The 20,512-nt window shown below is 42.2% G+C and overlaps 1 protein-coding gene across 2 annotated transcripts in view; it reads right to left on the bottom strand.

Moving 5' to 3' along the window:
* Positions 1-20,512, bottom strand: part of Cmss1 (cms1 ribosomal small subunit homolog) — a 315,309-nt gene that overhangs the window by 131,390 nt on the left and 163,407 nt on the right. Inside the window, exon 1 of one of the 2 annotated variants that reach the window (XM_037209675.1) lies at positions 17,706-17,735. The exons of the other annotated variant lie outside the window; for it this stretch is intronic. The gene's annotated coding sequence lies outside the window, so the exon portion shown is untranslated. Of the gene's footprint in view, positions 1-17,705; positions 17,736-20,512 lie in introns of those variants that run through there. 2 annotated transcript variants of the gene reach the window in all.

Genomic DNA, 20,512 nt, shown 5'->3' with positions numbered 1-20,512 from the left:
TTAAAACAAACAAACAAAAAGATCCTGGATTTTGCTACTGCTCAGTCATACAGAAAACAGCCATTTTCAATCATACTTCCACATCTCATTTAAAGAAAATAAAATTATTTCTTGAGGGAGGCATATTGGATACGTCTTCAAAATCCTAAATGCTAAATGTAAATCATAAAAAGAATAACATCAGAGAAACAGGAACAGGGCTGAGTATATCTTAGTTATAAGACAGTTCTGTGTTTGGCTGAGTTCAAGTCTGGTCTCTCAGAGGCGTTTTATGTAATCTATGGGGAATCTATGCAGCTTCCTAATTTTCTGTGATCTAAAAAAGCGCCCATCTTCATACCTGCTTTCTGGGTTACTGGGGAAGAGTGGGAGGCAGAGAAGTTGCTGGGCAGTGTCTTGATACAGGCATGTTACAGAGTCCAAGCTAAGGAATCCAAGACTCGCAGACAGTGTTTGCTGTGGGCTTTTACAATGTTGCAAACATTAGTCACCAGCTTCAAGAAGATAACAGCAAGCTCTAAGAGCTGTGCTTTTCAAAGGGGATCTGGGAGTCAGGGTTTCTGTGGAAGCCTTCCAGGGCAGCAGCTGCCAAGCTTGTGGGTTTTTCATTGGCTGCCACTTGATAGGGAGAAGGCAGGAGGATGAATTCTTTGAGGGCAAGTTCAGACAGTGAATAGTTCAAGGTTGCAGGCTGCTGAGAAATTGGGAGCAGAGAATGGACACACAAACCACAAATGTTAAAAGGCACAATTGCTTTGATTTTCTCTGAAGTTTTAACAGCTAAAATCATTCTATTACCATAGAATCATTACACAGTAAAATCAGCATCGATGAAGCAATGTTGTCCAGCAAGATAACCGAGTCTAGCTTTTCCAATTAACCTTTTGTGGAATAAGGAGTAGGGAATGGGACAAGCCATTCTTTCTCATCGATGGTAATGGTTCAGTGGAAGGGGTGAATTTTCATGTTAGGTGGGTACGGATTTGTATTTGGACCTGACCTTCTGTGCCTATGTGATGGAACTACAGTTTTATTTTCAATGGGAGAGTAAGACCTACCTAGCAAGATCACTGCAGGGGGGAAAATCAGATAATGTTATGTGGTAGCAGATGGTAGATACCTGCAAAAATGGGAAGCTGCCATTAGTGCCATATCTACTAAGGTTCCTCTGTTACAGGTAGCTGCTGTCTATCATCTATGTAATTATTACAGATAAAGTTAACCAACAAAGCCAGGAAATCTGCATTCAACTACCTGCAAATAATCTATTTTTAGTCATCTTTATGCTTTTAAGTTACAAATAACCCGTAAGCTCAAAGTTTATCATTATAGCCTTTTACGATCTTTAGGGGTTCTCCCAGGAGACATTCTCTGTAGAAGCTTAACGATAAACTTGAAGTCCATTTTACTAAAGGGGGATATGGCTAGCAGGCTCCTCCTTGCCTGCAGCAGACCTCCTGATGATTCACTGATAATACATACCATCAGCTGCCATTCCTAATAAAACGTTCTCCTGGCTCTTCATACCTTACGGCAGGCTGTAAGTCATACATCCTCTCCTCATTTCTGCTTTTCTTCTTTAAGGCCAGCTAAAACCTGCTTTTCATAAATCTTAGGAGAGTAAATCAAAGTAACCAAGCTGGAATTTGACAGAGGACTAACCAAGATTACTTCAAATAGAATCAAGGTGCAGGGTACCGTCTTCTCTTGTATCTGCATACCCACCAGTACTTTCCCTTACCACATTCAAATCATCAATATTTCAGTTATTAACACCTACGGTTTTCCACACATTTCATTATTTAGCTCCCTGGGGCAAAGGTTAGCAAGTACTGTCCAGTAGGCCAAATGTGCCCTGAATCTGTACAGTCAACTCTAAGAATGACTTTTACATTTTGTAAAATGGTGAAAACACTGAGTGTTTATGTTAACTCGGGACTTTCTAGACTTAGATCAGGGGTTCTCAGCTTCCCTCACCTTTGGAAAAAGGAGCCTTGCAGTCACTAACAGGATCCTTCTGATAAATATGTGAAATCTTATCACCATGTCCTCCCTTACCCTACCTCACAAGTCAACCCAAGATCTAGGGAAGGAGGGGCACAAGGATTTTTTAAAACCTTCCCAGGAGACCGATTTAAAAATTAAAACCCGGCCGGGCGGTGGTGGCGCACGCCTTTAATCCCAGCACTCGGGAGGCAGAGGCAGGCGGATCTCTGTGAGTTCGAGGCCAGCCTGGGCTACCAAAGTGAGTTCCAGGAAAGGTGTAAAGCTACACAGAGAAACCCTGTCTCGAAAAAACAAAAAAAAAAAAAAAAAAAAAAAAAAAAAAAAAAAAAAATTAAAACCCACTTTCTAAACTTATGGAGATAGCACTGTAAAGTGACCATATAATGGTTACAAGGAATAATTAATTGATTCCGGTCTCCACTGGAGAATGGGGCACTTATGGCAAAGGACACCGAATTACTCAGTTTCTGGAAATTCCCTGTCATGAATATGCCATTTCAGCACATAGTTTACCAATGTCGATGTCCAGGGAAATACCGTCTAAATTATAGCATGAAAACAATGACCTCAGACTGGAGGGCCGGACAGTGAGAGGCACTCTGGCTCTTTTTCTGTTGCTGTGATCAACTCCATGATCAACAACCACCTGGAGGAGGAGAGGTTTGTGTGCTTAGCAGTCACAGTCCATCATTACTGTGTCCATCACGAAGGGAAGCCGCCGCCGCAGGAGCTCAGGGCCGGAAGCTGCAGGCAGCAGCTGAGGCAGAGACCACAGGAGTGCTGCTCATGGGCTTGCTCACCACGGCTTCCTCAGGTTGCCTTCTTAGACAGCCCAAGACCACCTGTCCAGGTGTGGTACCGTCCGCAGTGAGCTGAGCCCTCCCACACCAATCGCTGACTGAGAAGATGTCTACAGACCTGTCCACAGGCCAACCTGAAGAAAGCAATTCCTCTACTGAGTTCCCCTCTTTGTTCAAGATGACATGAAATAACTAGCACAAGACAGAAACAGGAGGAACACAATCATTTTGATTCAGAAAAGACAAACTTACTTCCATTCAGATAGACAACATCATCTGGCAAACGCATTTCTCGTCAAACTTTAATAATTTCACAGATTTTACAAATGTAGTATCAATCGATACAGTTTCGTCCTAAGGCACTTGATTAGTCTTTTATTGTAAAAATGAAAAGAAAGTAATTTATTTGAGCCAAATAAGTCCTGCATTTTCATAAACAAAAAGAAATGAGTCTAAGAGCTGAGAAATGACTGATCTGCTAACGAAACATCAAAAGGGATACATTTGTGATACACTTTGGTAAAAAGGTATTTTTTTTTGTGTGTGAATGTGTATGTGTGTGTGTGTGTGTGAGTGTGTATGTGTGTTTGTGTGTGTGTGTGTGTGTGTGAGAGAGAGAGAGAGAGAGAGAGAGAGGAAGGGAGAGAGAGGGAGGGAGAGAGAGGGAGAGACTGGAAGCCAGTGCACTATCCATTGTGTCGCAGTTACCTATAAAAAGCTATCTTAAAAACAAAAAGAACCATTGCATTTAGAGTTCACAGCAGTGAGGTCTGACCCCATCCAAGGTATGATAGCTACATAACCCTGGCTGCTCTCGAGCTCATCATCATCCTTTTACAGCTTCCTGAATGTTGTTTCCACAAGTACCACCTGCCTCAGTTCTTATTAAGGGAATAATGAACTCCCAGGTATCATTATACTGTTCTCACTGTACAAGATTATTTTCTAAGCACATACATTACCATAAGCACTTCATCACTGTAAATAAACCTTACACCATCACTTTATCTTTATAATTTATCATGTAAAATTATCTATTAAGTACTTCTCAGGCAAATGAATAATATTTAAAAAATATTTAAACATTTACCAAAAACGTTCCTTAACTATATGATTACTTGGAGAAGACCTGCACATGATCAATCCAACAAGACCAGTCAGCATTCCAACAGACAACACTAATTTTAGACTCTCTCTCTCTCTCTCTCTCTCTCTCATATATATATATATATATATATATATATACACACACACACAGAGAGAGAATTTGAAGGTGGGAGGGGATATGTCCTGCAGAGTGTCTGTGGAGAGTTGAGGATGGATATGATCATGATACACAGAATACATGTATTAAATATGTAAGAATAAATAAAAGACACTCTTTACAAAATTCTGAAGTCAGTAGTAAGGTACTGGTACTTGCTAAGATCTATTCTCTGACAAGAGTAAAATCCTACTCTACCTCCTAGGATAAAAGTTATAACTATGAACAGAAAGCAAATATTAACCAAAAGCCTAAACAACTATTCTCCTCGTCTGGAACATAAATGAAAGCTGGTAGGTGTTCAGAGCGAATAGCCTCATGAATTGCTGGATGAAGATGAGAAGAAGTGACTGGCTAGGAGCAAGGCTGAAATGATGACTTGGGTTAACCCTACAGCTTTAGGCTGATCACTTAACTTCAGAGTGTCAGTTTACCTGTCTGCCAAAGGAGGACAGGATCATGTAATGTGACTGAGTGAGGTGGAGACTGACTGGAATATCTGCATAGAGCACTTCCCATGCAGCCTTCGTGAGCCAGGTGCTTTAGAACTCTCCCCGGCTTCCTGACCATGCCCTGGAGGGTGCACACTGCCTGCCTTCGGTGTCTTTCCTAAGCGCTCACTCCTCCCTCCAGTTTCACTGTCTTCCAATCCATCAAGATTCTTCCACCTGAGGGTCTGTTCCTGGCCCTGCTCTTCCTGTTACCTAACTGTGTGGTAGAAAGCAGGTCAAATTCTTCAATTACTTCCCACCTCTGGAGATTTAGAAGTTCATTCAGACGGCTGAAGTAATTCACATACATTTTCCATATGCCCTCTTAAAAGAATCTCTTTTTAACACTCATTTATATATATACTGTATGTGGATGTACATGTGCGGATATGTATGGCATGGGTGTATGTGGAGGTCAGAGGACAACTTAATGGCTCTCTCTTCCCACCTCATGAGCTAAGAGGATTGGAATTAGATCATTAGGTGTGGCTGCAAGCGTCTTCACTCACTGAGCCATCCCATCAGCTCACATCTTCCATACTCTAAACATGAATCAATGAGGAAAAGCAATGTTGGGGAACTGAAAAAGAGGTAGAAATTGAAGTCTAGCAGAGGGGGAGTAGGACTCAACATGAAGTAATGGCTGGGAAGAGGTTTCTGTGGCTTCTAGGACAGGGCAGGAATACATGAGGCCAAACACAGTCTGTCCTCAAGTTACAAGATGCCACCAGGAAAGTACCTGCTCTACGTTTGATCCAGGAACAAAGGGGAGTAGGCTAGGTTTGGTCCACTGGAGAGTTTTGGTTTGGCCAATCACTGAAAAAGTAGTTTTTAAAGTTCAATGATTACCTAATATTTATTAAGTATGTTGGAACGAGGCATAGGTTTAGACACTTAGAATATAACAGTGAACAAACACAGACTATCCAGTCCTGGCCCTTGTGCAATCCACATGCTCTATGGAAGACAGAAAATAAAGAAGAAAATATGTAGCCTACTGGATCATGATAAATGCTAAAGGGAGAGGCAAAGAAGAGGAGAGAGGAGAGTTGTATAAATGGGTGCTTCCGACAGAAGCCTAGACTCTCCAAGGCAAGCCTTGCTGAGAAGATGACTGTTGAGTAGAGGGTGAAGAGTTCAAGGGGCCATGAAGATACCTGGAGAGGAAGGAAGAGCAAGGACAGAGGTCAAGAGGAGGGAATGACCTGGGGCAGCTCAGAAACAGGCAGGAGGCCACTGGAGCTGCCGTGATGAAGCCAGGGAGCTTCATGTTTCACTAGGAAGCCTTTGACTTTCAGACTACTGGAGACCGGGAGAGCCGGGAGAGTTGTGAGCATAGGGCAACATGATCTGACTTGGCTTCAGCAGATCCTCGGACTCTGAGGAAGTAGTCTTGTATGCACGGAGACAGTTCCAGCAGCACACCTGGAGAGAGGCAGTGCTGTTTGACTACAGAACCGTGAAGACCCATAGCAAGTGGTCGGATTCTCAATATATTTTGAGGGTTGAACCAACAGGATTTCCTGATGTATTCAATGTGTGTTTTGAAAGGAGGAAAGAAGTCAAGGACAACTTCAAGGTTTCTGGCTTAAATCAAGTGGAAGAAATAGGTTGTCAACATGTGAAATCAGGAAGTTTAATGTAATAATCCAGACTTCCAATTTCTCTCAAAAGACTGTAAGATCTTGTCAATCACATTACTATTTTTTTCCACAAGACAAAAATGAGCAGGAGCTAAGAAGCCACTGGCCCTTTAGGACAGGACACAGGTCCTTGGGAACAATTGTCCTTGTTCCTAGTCATACACCTGGCCTTCTAGGTGATAAACAGTCCTGTACCTGTTTGATTCCTGCACATAGTTGGAGTTCAGGGTCCCTGCCCCAAACTCTCTCATGAATACTCACTGTAGAAAACGTTTAGCATCAACTTGGCCACAAGTCTGACTAAACAAAGAAAATTTTACCTATAGAAAAAGAACAGGAGGGAAGAAGCATTGGGAAGAAGAGAGTGTAAGGAAGTGATTAAAAAAATTAATCTTCCCATCGTGGTATTAGGAAAGTTAGCAGTTTTGATTTCTTAAAGTGACTAAATAAATAAAAATGTCATCACCCCTCTGCCTCAGAGGCCTATGCCTGTTAGAAACTGTTTCTAACATCAACAAAAGTAGCCTTGGGTAGTGTGAGGCTGTGGATGGGCAAGAAGAATGAACCCTCTGAGAGACAAGGGCAGTTCCTCCACATGGTCTCCGTCTCTCTCTCTCTCCCCCCGCCCCTCTGTCTCTCAACTATGTGTGCCCATTGTTGACAAGAATAACAAATCTTGTTCCTAGTTAACTGTATATGGCAAGGATCAACTTTAACATCAGAAATAATTTAAGAAAAGTGTGTTATTTGGTATGGTAGCTCCTAGTTATCTATGGGGCATGTCCTAAGATATCCCCTGAATTTTGAGAACTGCAGATGGTAAGTAGCACATGTTCTTCTTATACATGCATACACCAGTTAGTTTTTGTCAACTTGAGACAAGTTAAGAGTCACCTGGGAAGAGGAATCCTCAGTTGAGGACTGCCTCCATCAGGCTGTCCTGTGGGGTATTTTCTTAATTAATCATTGATGTGAGAGGGCCCAGCCTGCTGGGTACAGTGGGCATGTGGGCCTGAGTTGTATATGAAAATAAGCTGAGCAAGCAATGGAGCGTTCCTCCATGGTTTCCACTTGAGTTCTTGACTCCAGGTTTCACTTAATGATGGACTGTAACCTTAAGTCAAATAAACCCCTTCCTTCTAACTTGGTTTTGGTCAGTGTTTTATAACTGCAAGAGTAGCAAACCAAAATATTAATACGTGAAAACTTAATTTGTAAACTAGTCACAGTAAGAAATTAATAACAGTAATGGAAAAAAATAGGATAGTATAATGTGAGAAAAGTATTTAAAATGTATATTTCTGGAATTTTCCACTTACTAAGTTTATACCACATCTGTCCTCTACTGGAGCTCTGGCAAAATCTTAGCGTGGGAGTCAGCATATCCAGCCTGGCCGCTGACCAGCTTAGACCCTGAACGAGCCATGTAACCACCCCAAATGCTGTATGGATAATGAAGGCAGTGTGGACAGAATACATTCAGAAGCTTCCCAAATGGACCTCCATTTTATCCAGTCCAGTGCCGTAAACCTAGGAACCGGTCCAAAAGAAGCTAGAGGGTCAACTCTCCAGTGTGCCCATGTACTTTCCCAACTGCCCAGAGCTGTACTTGTTCCTGAACCTGCTTGTGCCTCCCAGACTTGTTAGTGTAATTAAGTACTTACTTAATTTAATACTTCGAAGTATTTAATACTTCGGTGGAATATGACAGTACAAGGCAAAAGTTGTTCCCTATGAAAATGCACCACAGAGTGTGCAAAGAAAAAGTGACCAGTGTAGATGTAGATTAGACGGCTGTGAAAGGCAGGAAAATTGCTTCTAAATAAAAAGTCCAAGGGCATTCTTGCTCTAATCTTACTCCACAAGAGCAAAAATTCAGCAAAGTTGAAATAAGAAACCACAGAAAACACAATCACTAAGATATAATTAATGTAAGAAAAATGTTAGGAAATTGCAATCAGCAGACCTATAATCAGAGAAAAGGCCTTGGTCCTAGCGCAGAGATTCTACCACACTACGAGGAGAGTGAGAAGCAGTATAGTAGAACTTGACCGAGGCCCCGTTCTCATTTAAAACCAGACTAAACAGGCAACAAAGACATTGAAACTGCTTTCCAGGAAGTGTGTGTGTGTGTGTGTGTGTGTGTGTGTGTGTGTGTGTGTGTGTGTGTATGGAGAGTGGAGGATGGGCTTAAGGCCACAGGAGGGACGGAGGGACAGAAAGACAGATACTTTTGATAGGCTGGCATATCCTTGCCAGTGTGTCAGCTAAGGGGAGGGAGCATGAGTTCACTTTTGTAGAGAGTCATGCTGGTCTTCATCTAATTCTCACCAAGTGGAGATTGCTTTAATTAGTCAGAGGTTTTTGCCTGGCCCTCTCTTGTCATTAAAAAAAAAGTGTGATAAAATCACTCAATAAGCAACAGTACACGTTGAATTTACCTGGGCAGGCTCCACTGTGAAGAGCAAAGAACACTGGTTTTCTGAGGGTAAGACACACAGAACAGGAATAGTTCTAGGTAAAAATAATAGTTTTCAATGGCGAGACCAGGCCTGTAATTTTCTGCAGCACACTATGACATCATGGTTTATATGAGGCCAACTCCATAAATCAAGCCTTACCTAATTAGAGATTCTTCTGCAGATCTACATTATTAGAGCAAATAATTAAAACAGCCTCGGCAATAACGTAAGCCAGATCTATTTACAAAAATGTTCTTTTTTACCCCCAAACTTTTAGTCTTCCTACCACTTACAGATCTTTCACATTTACTAAATTATAGAGTCAGAGCATTTCTTTAGTCTGACTTCACTTTCAAGGAATTCTTCAATTAACTTTACGTTGCTTTAAGCTGTTCATCCAACGAGAAAACAATCTGTGGTTTCTGACTCCTCTGTGTGCCAATGGCTGCCATCCATGTTTGACTTTCAGACACACTGTCTCTAGAGAGCCAGGCTCTGTTTGCATAAAACCAGCCAGTTGTCATAGCATTTTGACAAGCACTATAGGAAAACAAAGAACAATCCTCTGTCGTGGCTAAACTGCGGGAACTACCACTGCACTGGGGACACACAGGACATCCACACCCAGTCACCTGGCCTGGGCCACAAAGTAGCACATACTCCATTTTCACCGTGACCTGGCCATCCTCAGGGGAACCATCTCTTTACCAATCCCTTTTTTCCCACCATGCACTTCTCTTAGATGGTTAAAACACCTAAAACTCACGGAAAGGGGGCAGCTACAAGGGTTTCTGAGTAAGCGCACATGACAACCTGGCTGCAGAAACAACCGAGGGAACAAATGGGGGAAGCAGATGATGACCGCTGAAGAAAGAGATCTTCACATTTTGTACCTACTCCAGCCGAGGCGGGCAGAACCGACTCTCCTTTCCTGGGTACCTGGGTTGTTTCCGAGTGTCTCTGACCCTCTGGGAGCACTTGAGAAGCCAAGGCTCACACAACCAGTGAGAGCTGAAGGCCTCTGGGATACTCAGAATGACATGTATGTGCTACTCTTCCCAAATCTCGCTCCACGCTGTGTCTGTAGGGAACGTGGAACTGCTGCAGCGGCAGGCCCTTTGAAAGCAGTGGGACAAATCCTGTGGCAGTGCCACGCCGCGTCACATGTGCAGGCAAAGCAGCGGCACTGGCCCTGCCGAGGCTGCTGTGGAAGGGCACCATGGGGAGCCGCTGATTCTCTTCCGGCAGCTTCTTGTGCTGCTGCACCGAGGAGTCAAAGGCCTGCTTCCTACGTAAATCAGCTGTTCTCACATGCTTTCCCCGAGTCTCCCCCTGATTGTTTAAAAGTCCTTATGATAAGTTTGGTTTCAAGCGGCTGTAATGTTTCATGGAAAAATAAGAAGAACATACCGGTGTCGATGTCGGTTTTTGTATCCTTCCCAATCCACTCCTCTCTTCTCATTCCTCTGACCTTTCCCTCAGCTCTCGAGCTCAAATCAAAAACAACAGGACCAAGGGTCTGCGCTGTTAATTTTCCCATCTCCATTAGGAAGGACAAAGTTGGGAAGCTCAATGGGTGACAGTGCTTGCTACGCAAGCCTGGTGATGTGAGTTCGGATCCTCAGGGCCCATGTGAATCTGGATATGGCGGCACGTGTCTGTAATGGCACAGCTAGACAGAAGAGCACAGCACAGCGGCACACAAGAAAGATCCCGCCTCAAACAAGGTAGAGAAACCAGAGGAGGTTGAGGTTGTCCTCTGACAATAGGTAGACAGATGGATGGATGGATGGATGGATGGACAGATGGATGAGTAGAAAGACAGTAGATAGATAGATAGATAGATGATAGATGGATGGATGGATGGATAGATAGACAGACAGGCCTGGCATGGTGGCACACACCTTTAATCTTGGTGCTTGGGAAGCAGATGCAGGTCTCTGTGAATTCAAGGCCAGCTCGGTCTACACAGACCAGCCAGGGATACACAGAGAGATCCTGTTTCAAAAACACCAAAACCAAAATATAAAACAAACAAACAAACAAAATAACTACACAGAAGGACAAAGTTCCATAGAGTATTGGATTTCTTCTTTAACATGCAAATCATTGTATTTTTTTTTTTTACTGATTTATAATTTTTTCTTTAATCACACAGGATTCCCAGAAGTTCCCAGATATTCAATTTAGATCTTTAAGTCTATTCTGAGACCTTAAAAACACAAGCAACCGAAAATGTTCAATATCAAATTCACTGACTTGTTCGAGGTCCTGTTTTATGGAGCAAGAACAGTCTTCTAAACCGAGGTAACAGTGTAGATCTTGCCTCAGATTCCTTGTCAAGTAACTACTCTCCTGTCTGTTCTTTCAGACACGACTATGTAAAACAAAATGGTATAGAGGCTTTTGCTCCCACAAAACAATTCTGAAATTCAGGGCAGGACTCCTTCTCTCTAGATTTCTTAGTACTGTGCTCCCTAAGCCTGGTTTTTGGAGTAAAAATGCTAAGATGCCAACCTGGAAAATAACAATGAGCAAGGGGAACAGACAGAATCAAAATCACCGGAATTTGAGTCTCTCCATTTCCAACTATGAAATAAACTTTAATGCATAAGGAGCAGCGTATAAGGAAAGCAGGACCTTTCAACTCAGTACTTCCAACAGTTTTGTTGGATGTTCTGCGAAGCAGTGATGTCAGGAAAAAGGCATCCTCCAGTGTCGTGTGAAATAGCTGGGAAGCTCTGCACTGTGGCTAGAGTCTAGGCTTGAAATAGTGAGCACGCTGGCTTTAAGAAAAACCTAAACCGGTTATCCCCTAACAAAGCAGTCTTTTGTAATGAGCCAGTAAAAAAAGGCCACATATATGGGCCTTTGCAAATTTTAAATTAGATCAATAAAAATGAACATCCAGAATTCTAAGACCAAGCTTTGGGTATTCTGGTAATTCTCACCTTGTCTGGTACAGTAGATATGAGAAAGGGCTACGGAGGACAGAGAAAGTTTGGAGGGATGTGCTGTATAATTTCAGCCTATGTAAGATTAGCATGACTGCTGAGAGGAGCTAAACCTTCCATCTAGATTCTTTGCTGATCAAAACATTTCAAACAATTCCTTCTGCTCTGTACAATGGGTTTGCTAGGTTGGGCTTCTCTCTAAAGTTCAATCCATTTCCAGCTCAAGAGATAATCAGAGCCATATAAGATAACAAATATTTAGAAACATTGATTTTTAATGAGAGAAATGGTTTGGTCATATCATTTTGGCAGGGGAAAACAGAAGGTGAACAGGATAGAGGGCTTAGGAATTCTCAATTACATAAAGAATCTAGGAAGAGGAAATGGGAAAAAAGAATAAAAAACAACAGACTGCGTGAACTATAAGGCAGTGGCTCTCAACCTTTCTAATGCTGCGACCCTTTGCTCATGTTGTGGTGACTCCCCAGCCATAGTTATTTTGTTGCTACTTCATAACTAAGTTTGTTATGGTTATAACTCATAATGTAAATATCTGTGTTTTCTGATGGTCTTAGGTGATCCTGGTGAAAGGGTTGTTTAAACCCCCAAAGGGGTCACGACCCACAGGCTGAGAACCACTGCTCTAAAGGCATCTTTATGGCTCTAGTTTTCTCCAAAGTGTGTTCCCAAATAGACTGGCTCAGCAAAGACTCACCTGTGTCTGTGTAGGGCACTTGAGAACGCTAGCCCGGCTATCCAATTTACACTATGAACCTGCAAGAGCACTGACTGCCAGTTTTCCTAAATTTTCCTGATTTCTCGAGTGCATCTCACAAGAATGGTATTTCACAGAACACATGATGGAAACACTGACTGGCAACATTATTATAGACTTGTTTTCCCTTCCTTCCTTCCTTCCTTCCTTCCTTCCTTCCTTCCTTCCTTCCTTCCTTCCTTCCTTCCTTCCTTCCTTCTCCCTTCAATTTTCAGTTTTGGAAACAGGATCTGATGGCATCCAGGCTTAGCCGCCAAGGACAATCTTGCACTCTTGCGTTTTCTGCCTCCACCCCCAAGTGCACGCCCTCCACACCCAGCTCATCCAAAGGCTGAATTTCCCACTCTTACCTGTCTCACTTCAGATATAACATGTAGAGAAAAACCCATTATTTCTATTTTCCTTTACTGAATCATGGCCCAGAACACATTGACACCAGGCGTTCAGACACAGGTGTTGAAATGAGTACTTGAGACAGCTCCACACTGACCTTCAGGACAGTGATTGCTGATCACTTACTGGGGCCTGGTTTCTAGGATATAGGACACATGGTAGGAAGTAGGAAAGATATCAAGATGAAGGTATTTAGAAGAAGAAAAGGCTACAGATAAAACCTGGTGTTAGATGATAATATTAAAAAGGTAAGGAGGCTCCCATCTGTAAACTCAATACCTAGGAGGCAGGAGTGCGAGGATCACTGAAAGTCTGGGGCCAGTCTGGTCAAGAATATAGTAATATCCTGTCTTAGAAAACAAAAGAGATAGATGTAAGTTCCTTTTCCAAATATCTTGAAAATAATTTTAAAAAATGTATTGGGAGGGCTGTCATAGAGTAATAGAGAGTGAAGTATTTTATGAAAACCTGTCAGTGTGTAAGCACTATTCAAGGATAACATGGTCTGTTTCAAATAAAAGCCTTGAATGAAGAAGGAAGCTTGATTGGCCTGTTATAGTTTATTTCTGTTATTCTCTTGTCATCGATTTATTTCTAACATGTACCTGGTTGTCCTGCCTCGATGTAGTTATTAGCAGGGAAGGAAAAGTGAGTGCAAGGAATTCTAAGTCTGGAATCAGGTACAAAAAGTCATCTGTTGCAAATTACAGAGACCATAGTGTGTATGTATGTGTGTGTATGAAAGAGAGAGAGAGAGAGACAGAAAGAGATTTTGGCTAGCAGGAACCCTTTTCTTTTAAAAGTATGTTTGAATCCTCTAAATGTGTGCATCACCTCGTCATTTCAAACAATCATCATATATGATTTAGATTATAGTGTTTACCAATTCCATTTGTCATATATTCACTGAGTGCTTTCTTTGTACCAGGCAGTGTAAAAGGTGCTATATGTATAAACATGAGCACCAGAGGACATAGTCCCTAGCATCATAGGGCTTTCAATCCAACAAAAGCAAACAGCAGATGACCCCAAGGCATAAAGAGTTTAAGACAAGTTTCTCTTTTGTAATTATATATTAGCCAAAGCAACTTTTGCTTCAATAATCTTAGCATATACTTTCAAGGATTGCCAGAATTACTGACAAAATGAACTTGATTAAAAACTTGTGTGTTTTTAGATGCTGAGGATCAAACTCAGGGTTTCACACAGGGTATTCTACCACTAAGCTATACCCTCAGTTTCAAAATGGTTAAAAACTATTCTGCTATAAGGCTGCAGATGTAGCTCAGTTGGTAGGGTGCCCTATGGGGAAGCCCTGCATTTGAGCTCCAGCACTGCAAATCCTGAGCATGGTGGTGCATTCCTGCGTCCCAGCACTCAGGATAGTGAAGCAGGAGGATCTGGTGTTTTAGGCCAATCACTCTCAGCTACATGGAAAGTGGGAGGCCAGCCTGGACTACATGAGACCTTATCTCAAAGGAAATTCTACCAATAAAATAGAAAGAAAATGAACATACTTTGTGGGTGTAAAGAGTTATTATTGTTAAAATATCATTCTACACAAAGTAATTTATAGATTTAATTTAATACCCATCAAAACTTTAACAACACCTTTACACAAAAGAATAATTCTAAAATTTCCATGGAACCACAGAAGACTACAAATAACAACCTTGAACAAAAAGAACAAAACTGGATGCATCTTTCTACAGACTTTAAGATCCACAATACAGCAATCAAAAATGCATGGTACTAGGATAAAAAAAAAAAACAGACATACAGACGAATGGAACATAATAGAGAGCCCCCAAGTTAATCCATACATGTATGGTTAACTAATCTTTGATTAATGGGCCAGGAGCAAAAGGGGAAAGGCCAGTCTCTTCAAAGACGGACCCTGGGAAAACTGGCTGTCTACTAACAGAAGAAACCGAACCCTCAACACAAAATGCACCAAAGACAAGAAACTATAAACGCATTAGAGGGAAACACGGGAGAAATTTCTTGACATTGACTTCAGCAGCCATTTTCCTGACATAATTCTAAGCAGAAGAGATCACATGGATGACAATTTATCCACATAGAAAAGAAGCAATAAAATGGAGAGATGGCGTACAGGAGGAAAGAAAATACTTATGAGTCAAACAGATGCCTAATAAAGGGTCATTAGTATCTAAGATAGAGACTTCAAACAACTCGGTAACAAGAAAACAAACAATGTAATTAAAAATGGGCAAAGAGCCCCGTCTTAGTGTTACTACTGCTGGGATGAAACACCATGACTGTGGCAGCTTGAATGTAATTGGCCCCCATAATCCCAAAGGAAGTGGCAATACTAGGAGGTGGGGCTTTGTTGGAGTAGGTGCGGTCTTGTTGAAGAAAGCACGTCACTGTGGGGGTGAGCGTTGAGGTCTCAAGCTAGTTCACGGGGGACAGGTGCAATGGAATTCCTGCTGAAGCATTATCCTTTTCCCAGGCTTCCCAATATTGAGTGAGATTTTTACTCCTTTCCCAAGAAACCCATATTTCTTAAAGGGCTCCTGATTCTGCCCATCATTATATTGGAAAGATGAGGGGATCTTTGGATGGCCATTTCTTAGAAAATACAAAAAAATGTTATGTTTGGTATGGGTTTCTAGTGATATCAATGAGAAATTACATTCTCAGGGAGGAAAATGGGGGAAAACATTGAAAAATTTGTATAGGTCATATCTAGAAGGCTTTTTGGTAGGCTAAAAGGACATCAATTCTGCCAGTTTCTTTCTTGTCTTAAAGCTAGAAAAGGAGGAGTTTTTAGGTATTTCTGCCTTTTAGCAGATAAAAGGCAGGTGAAGATACTAACATTTCTATTCAAGTACCTAATCAAGGAAGATGCTATTTGAATTGCTTTTTTGAATACTTTGAGTTAAAGGAAACTATTCATCCCTGGGTTCCCATACACTATGCCCTCACAGAGGTTCTTAAAAGCAATCTCCTTTAGGGACTTGCTGGTCGACATAGACATGGACAGCATCCTGATATGAGAAAGGCATTACTCCACATCACAGGTTGTCAAACAGAACTAGGGATAAATGTTGAGCTCTCTGTTCTGAGCTACATTTGTATCTGGTATTCAAGCATTTCTCCAAACGCACAGGACTCTTTGTTTCTTTTTAGACTGCATCTCATTCTAGCACACACTGATTTGTAACTCCTTATGTAGCCCAGGCTGTCCTCAAACCCACTGACAATCTTCTTGCCTGAGATTGGAGGCAAGATTAGAGATTAGAGGCGTTAACCATCACACACAATGACAATAGTGCTTTGAGAAAAAATGGTTCCCATCCTATGTGCTCCTGGACTTTTGGGGCAGAGCTCGTGTTTGAGTAGAGATAGCTTCCTGTGCAAGGAGAGACTCTGGCTTCAACCACTAAGTCAGTGGTTCTCAACCTGTGGGTTGTGACCCCTTTGGGGGCATGTAGAATGACCCATTCACAGGGGTCACCCAAGACTACCTGCATATCAGATATTTACATTACAAGTCATAACAGTAGCAAAATTATAGTTACAAAGTAGCAATGAAAAAATTGATGGTTTGTGGGGTCACCACATGAGGAACTGTATTAAAGGGTCACAGCATCAGGAAGGCTGAGAACCACTGGACTAAGTGTTTCAAGGTGAACACGGAAGTCAATCTAACATTGTTGCATCGTATGCTTAAGGACGTCATTATCTACTCAGTCAGAGTCAGCAACAATATACGGCAATATTCAACAGTCTTGAATGACTTACAATCACAAACCACCAGGTATTGTAAACTTACAAATTCAGAACACGCGGTGCGGTGGTGGTGCACACCTTTAATCCCAGCACTCGGGAGGCAGAGGAAGGTGGATCACTCAGTTTGAGGCCAGCCTGGTCTACAGAGTGAGTTCCAGGACAGCCAGGGCTACACAGAGAAACCGTGTCTTGAAAAAAAACCAAAACAACAACAGCAACAACAAAACAACAAAGAAAAAATTTCAGAAGACAGTAATGGAGAAGAGTGGAAGGAAGGAGGCTAAAGGGCCTCTGGGTATTTTGAGTCATAAAACTTTATCAAATTCATGTCTAAAAGAAAATATGTGATGCAAAATCATGCCAAGAGGTACTCTGGGAAGGTGTGGTACTGGGAGGAAGGACCTCAGGCTTTGCTTGTTTAGTTCTAGAAAAAGTACAAAGTCAGAAGAAAAACCATTGCTAATATTCAGGACCTACCGATTTTTCAGAAATTGTACCAACCACAGACATCGTTCTTATCACTGAAAAGATCCAGAAGGAGCTGGGTAAGGCAATTGCTGTTCTCATGCATCCTACCATGGGGCTCACGCTCACAGGCTTCACCTCTAGCATGGAGCACAGCCCCAACTCCACCTCCAAGACTCAGAGACTCAGAAAACTCACGTCCTCTCTGTCTAGGAAAGACTGTGCTTTAAGTGAATAGATGGTTTAAGATAAATCATGATTCAAATTATATCCCATGGGACACAGAATGTTTCATGTAACACAGAGAGCAATATTTTTAGGAATCTGAGGAATGTCAGATTTTTATCAAACACAAGCAGAAATCACAACTCTTAATTTGGTGTGAGTCTCAGAAGGAAATTCAATCATTCCTAAATATAAGAAACCCTTCCTGAAGTTCTAAATCACAAAGCTGATGAAAATAGCTATAAATAGTTTTCTTTCAAAGGTAGGTTTTCATAGGCAAATACATATAGTGCCACATCTTTCCTGGTTCCCCATGGCCTCCTCACTCTTCTTGTTATTGTTGTTATTGCCTTCCAAGGCAGAGTTTATTCATATGTAACGTGAGAAAAAACAAAACAAAACAAAACAAGTTGAGAAACCACAAAAGTGACAGTGGACATCATGTGATAAAAATAATAGTACTTTACCAAGCGGCCAATTCCATCAAATGAAATATCACTCCAATCAGACGACTTACCTAAAAACAAGAGACAGAAAAACAAAATAAGGATTATGCTTTAACACTCAGCACACTATGACATAGCAGATATGCTAACAACTGATGAGCACGCAAAAGGAACACACTATACCAGGAGAGGAAACACCAGGTTCTTTAGGACAGAGAGGGTAAACACAGGGCAAAATCAGAGCATCGAGGGAAGAGCCTTTAACTTTCCTATTATTACCTGGCTCTCCGGTGGGTTTGGAGTCTAGTTTGACAATGTGGATATACATGTAGTTAAAGGCCACGGCTGAACTCTGTGAGTGTATATTTATGGGACCTTCTTTGCCGAGACCTCTGGTTACTGTTAAACAGAGACTGCCAAAGCAGCAGATTTCGAACTATCTTTGCCTTCTCAGACTCAGGGGAAAGGTGCCAGTACCCCAGGTGCTATGGTAATTTCCTCTGTTGGTTTTTTTCCCCCTTAACACTTACATGTTTTGGCTATTTGCTTTTTTATATCCCAGAGTGAACAGTGATGTTCATGAAAGGTGCCAGATTAACAACCTGGGGAAATTAAGCGCCTGCTCTACGGATAGAAAACGTTCAGTGTCACGAAGGTGATGAAAGGTTCCCCTGTACTGTGCTCGCCTGTTCTTTGGGCTGTGACCCACGTCAACCAGCCCTCCAGTCTTCATGGTCCATTAAGGTTTTCACTGCTCGGGCTGCTAACCAGGGCAGACAAGCTAATGTTTGCTTCACTGTTATCATTCATTAGTGCAGCCACTACTGAGTCCTAATCCCCCAGGAATGATTTTTATCTGCTGTCAATTTGTTTCAGAACAACAGAAAAATACATTGAACTCAAGATTGATTTTATATCCTTGGTAATAATTCATTAATTTGGCTTAAAACAAGATCCACAATTTTCTTTATTTTGGTTTTCAGGGACAGGGTTTCTCTATATAACAATCCCGGCTGTCCTTGAACTCACTCTGTAGACCAGGCTAGCCTCGAACTAATAGAGATCCGTCTGCCTCTGTCTCCTGAGTGATGGAATTAAAGGTGTGGTCCACCACTGCCAGGTTAGAGCCAAAGCTTTGAGTAGTCAAGTTGAAACCAGCTTCACCCAGTTCAGTCACCTAAACTGAATTTGAGTTCTCAAAAGATAGCCTAATCTTTAAAAGCCAGAGATCTCTTATTTCCCTTTTCACTGTACTAAGTTTATTCATGAATTTTGTTGTTAGTAATTACAGTAAAGGCTTGGGAGATGTTGAGGCTAATGGTATATTCCATATGGAAACTGAAAATCTGTGAAATAGAGAAACATCTCTTTCCTACACTCGTAGGTGCTCCAGGGTGGGGAACTGCCTGAGCATGTGGTTATTATCACACCGGCTCCTTCTTGCCAAGGGATATGCGATGGTCTGGCTCTAACTGCTCAGATACCCAACAACTATTTATTGGCCTCACCATGCTTGTCCTCCACGTGAAACACAAGGGCCAGAGAAAGACAACAATTCTTCTAGTCGAGAGTTTCTAACAGGAGGGAAAGCGAGTCTGGAGAACACATGCACAACATTAGTGGAACAATGGAGTATAACACTGAGTGCTGCTGGGGAGCAGACCGTAACAACTCAGTATTATTTGGGAACATCACAGCATTAATCTCTGTTGTTCCCCGTCTTTGCCACTGTCCTTTCTGTCAAACCCCCCAAACTCTGTGCAGCAAGAGTAGATTTACATCTCCACTTGCCCAGCACTGCCTGTCAATTCTCATCTCTCGAAGCGCTGGCGAATGAGAATCACAGGCTACCGGCGACTACACCAAACACATGGTAATACTTAGATGGAGGGTGCTCTGCCTAAATCACAGAGAGAAAGCTTGGAAAATTTTACTTTGGGAAACTTTGCCTCCCCCCCACCCCTTTGCCATGCACAGACTTTATCAAGCAAGGCCATACAGTATTAAAACATTTGGCATTGGCTCAAGCCTATGCTATTGCTGGCAGGGGATCTAACTGGGAAAGGCGGAGCCATCATCTTTATCAGGAATGACCTTAATATTATGGAAAGGCTCCTTCCTCCCCTCTGCTTCAGCAGCCTAACTCAAAACCTGAAGCCCAGATGTGAGAACAGAGATTATCTCCAAAAACAGCAGCAATTTATCGTAATTATGTTAGTACAAACACCAGGAAGGTGGAAAATGTTATGCCAACTTAGTAGAGGTCCACACCCTGTATATAGGTCCCGGGCAAGGTTGTGCTAGGGAAATGAACCTAATCTAACATAATCTCCAGGGACATTTCAGTTTCCCATATCCCAAGACGATTAGAAACCAGCTAGAAAACTAATTACCGGATGCTATGCGAAACAGGCACTAACAGACACCTACATGCTTCATACTCCCTCAATGGTCAGCTCTCTGTTTTCCAGCGACATCCATCAGTCCTATACCTTAACAACAGCAGTCAAGGCAGCACGCCCCGTCTCCCTAAACAACACTGCAGTTTCCATCCATGGAGTACTTTTTGACTTAAAGTACTTAGACGGCTAGCTCCACAGTACTGACAGCTATGTGGGCTAGGGCTGGGGGATGACGGGATCATCTACAGTCTTCCTCAGCTGTGAACACTGTGAGCCACAGTAACGGCAAGACACACCCACAGCCACAGTGGCATGAACGTTACAGCCTTCACCTGCAGCATTCTGATAGACTGAAGCCCCGCTCCACAGGAGAAAACAGATGTGTGGTACTGAGAATATGGTCATGAACTCATGGTGGAGGGGCTC

This window comes from Peromyscus leucopus, chromosome 12, assembly GCF_004664715.2.
Source record: "Peromyscus leucopus breed LL Stock chromosome 12, UCI_PerLeu_2.1, whole genome shotgun sequence".
NCBI classification, from domain to species: domain Eukaryota; kingdom Metazoa; phylum Chordata; class Mammalia; order Rodentia; family Cricetidae; genus Peromyscus; species Peromyscus leucopus.
Note: the sequence above shows the minus strand (reverse complement) of the source record. Positions and strands in the feature narration are given on the sequence as shown.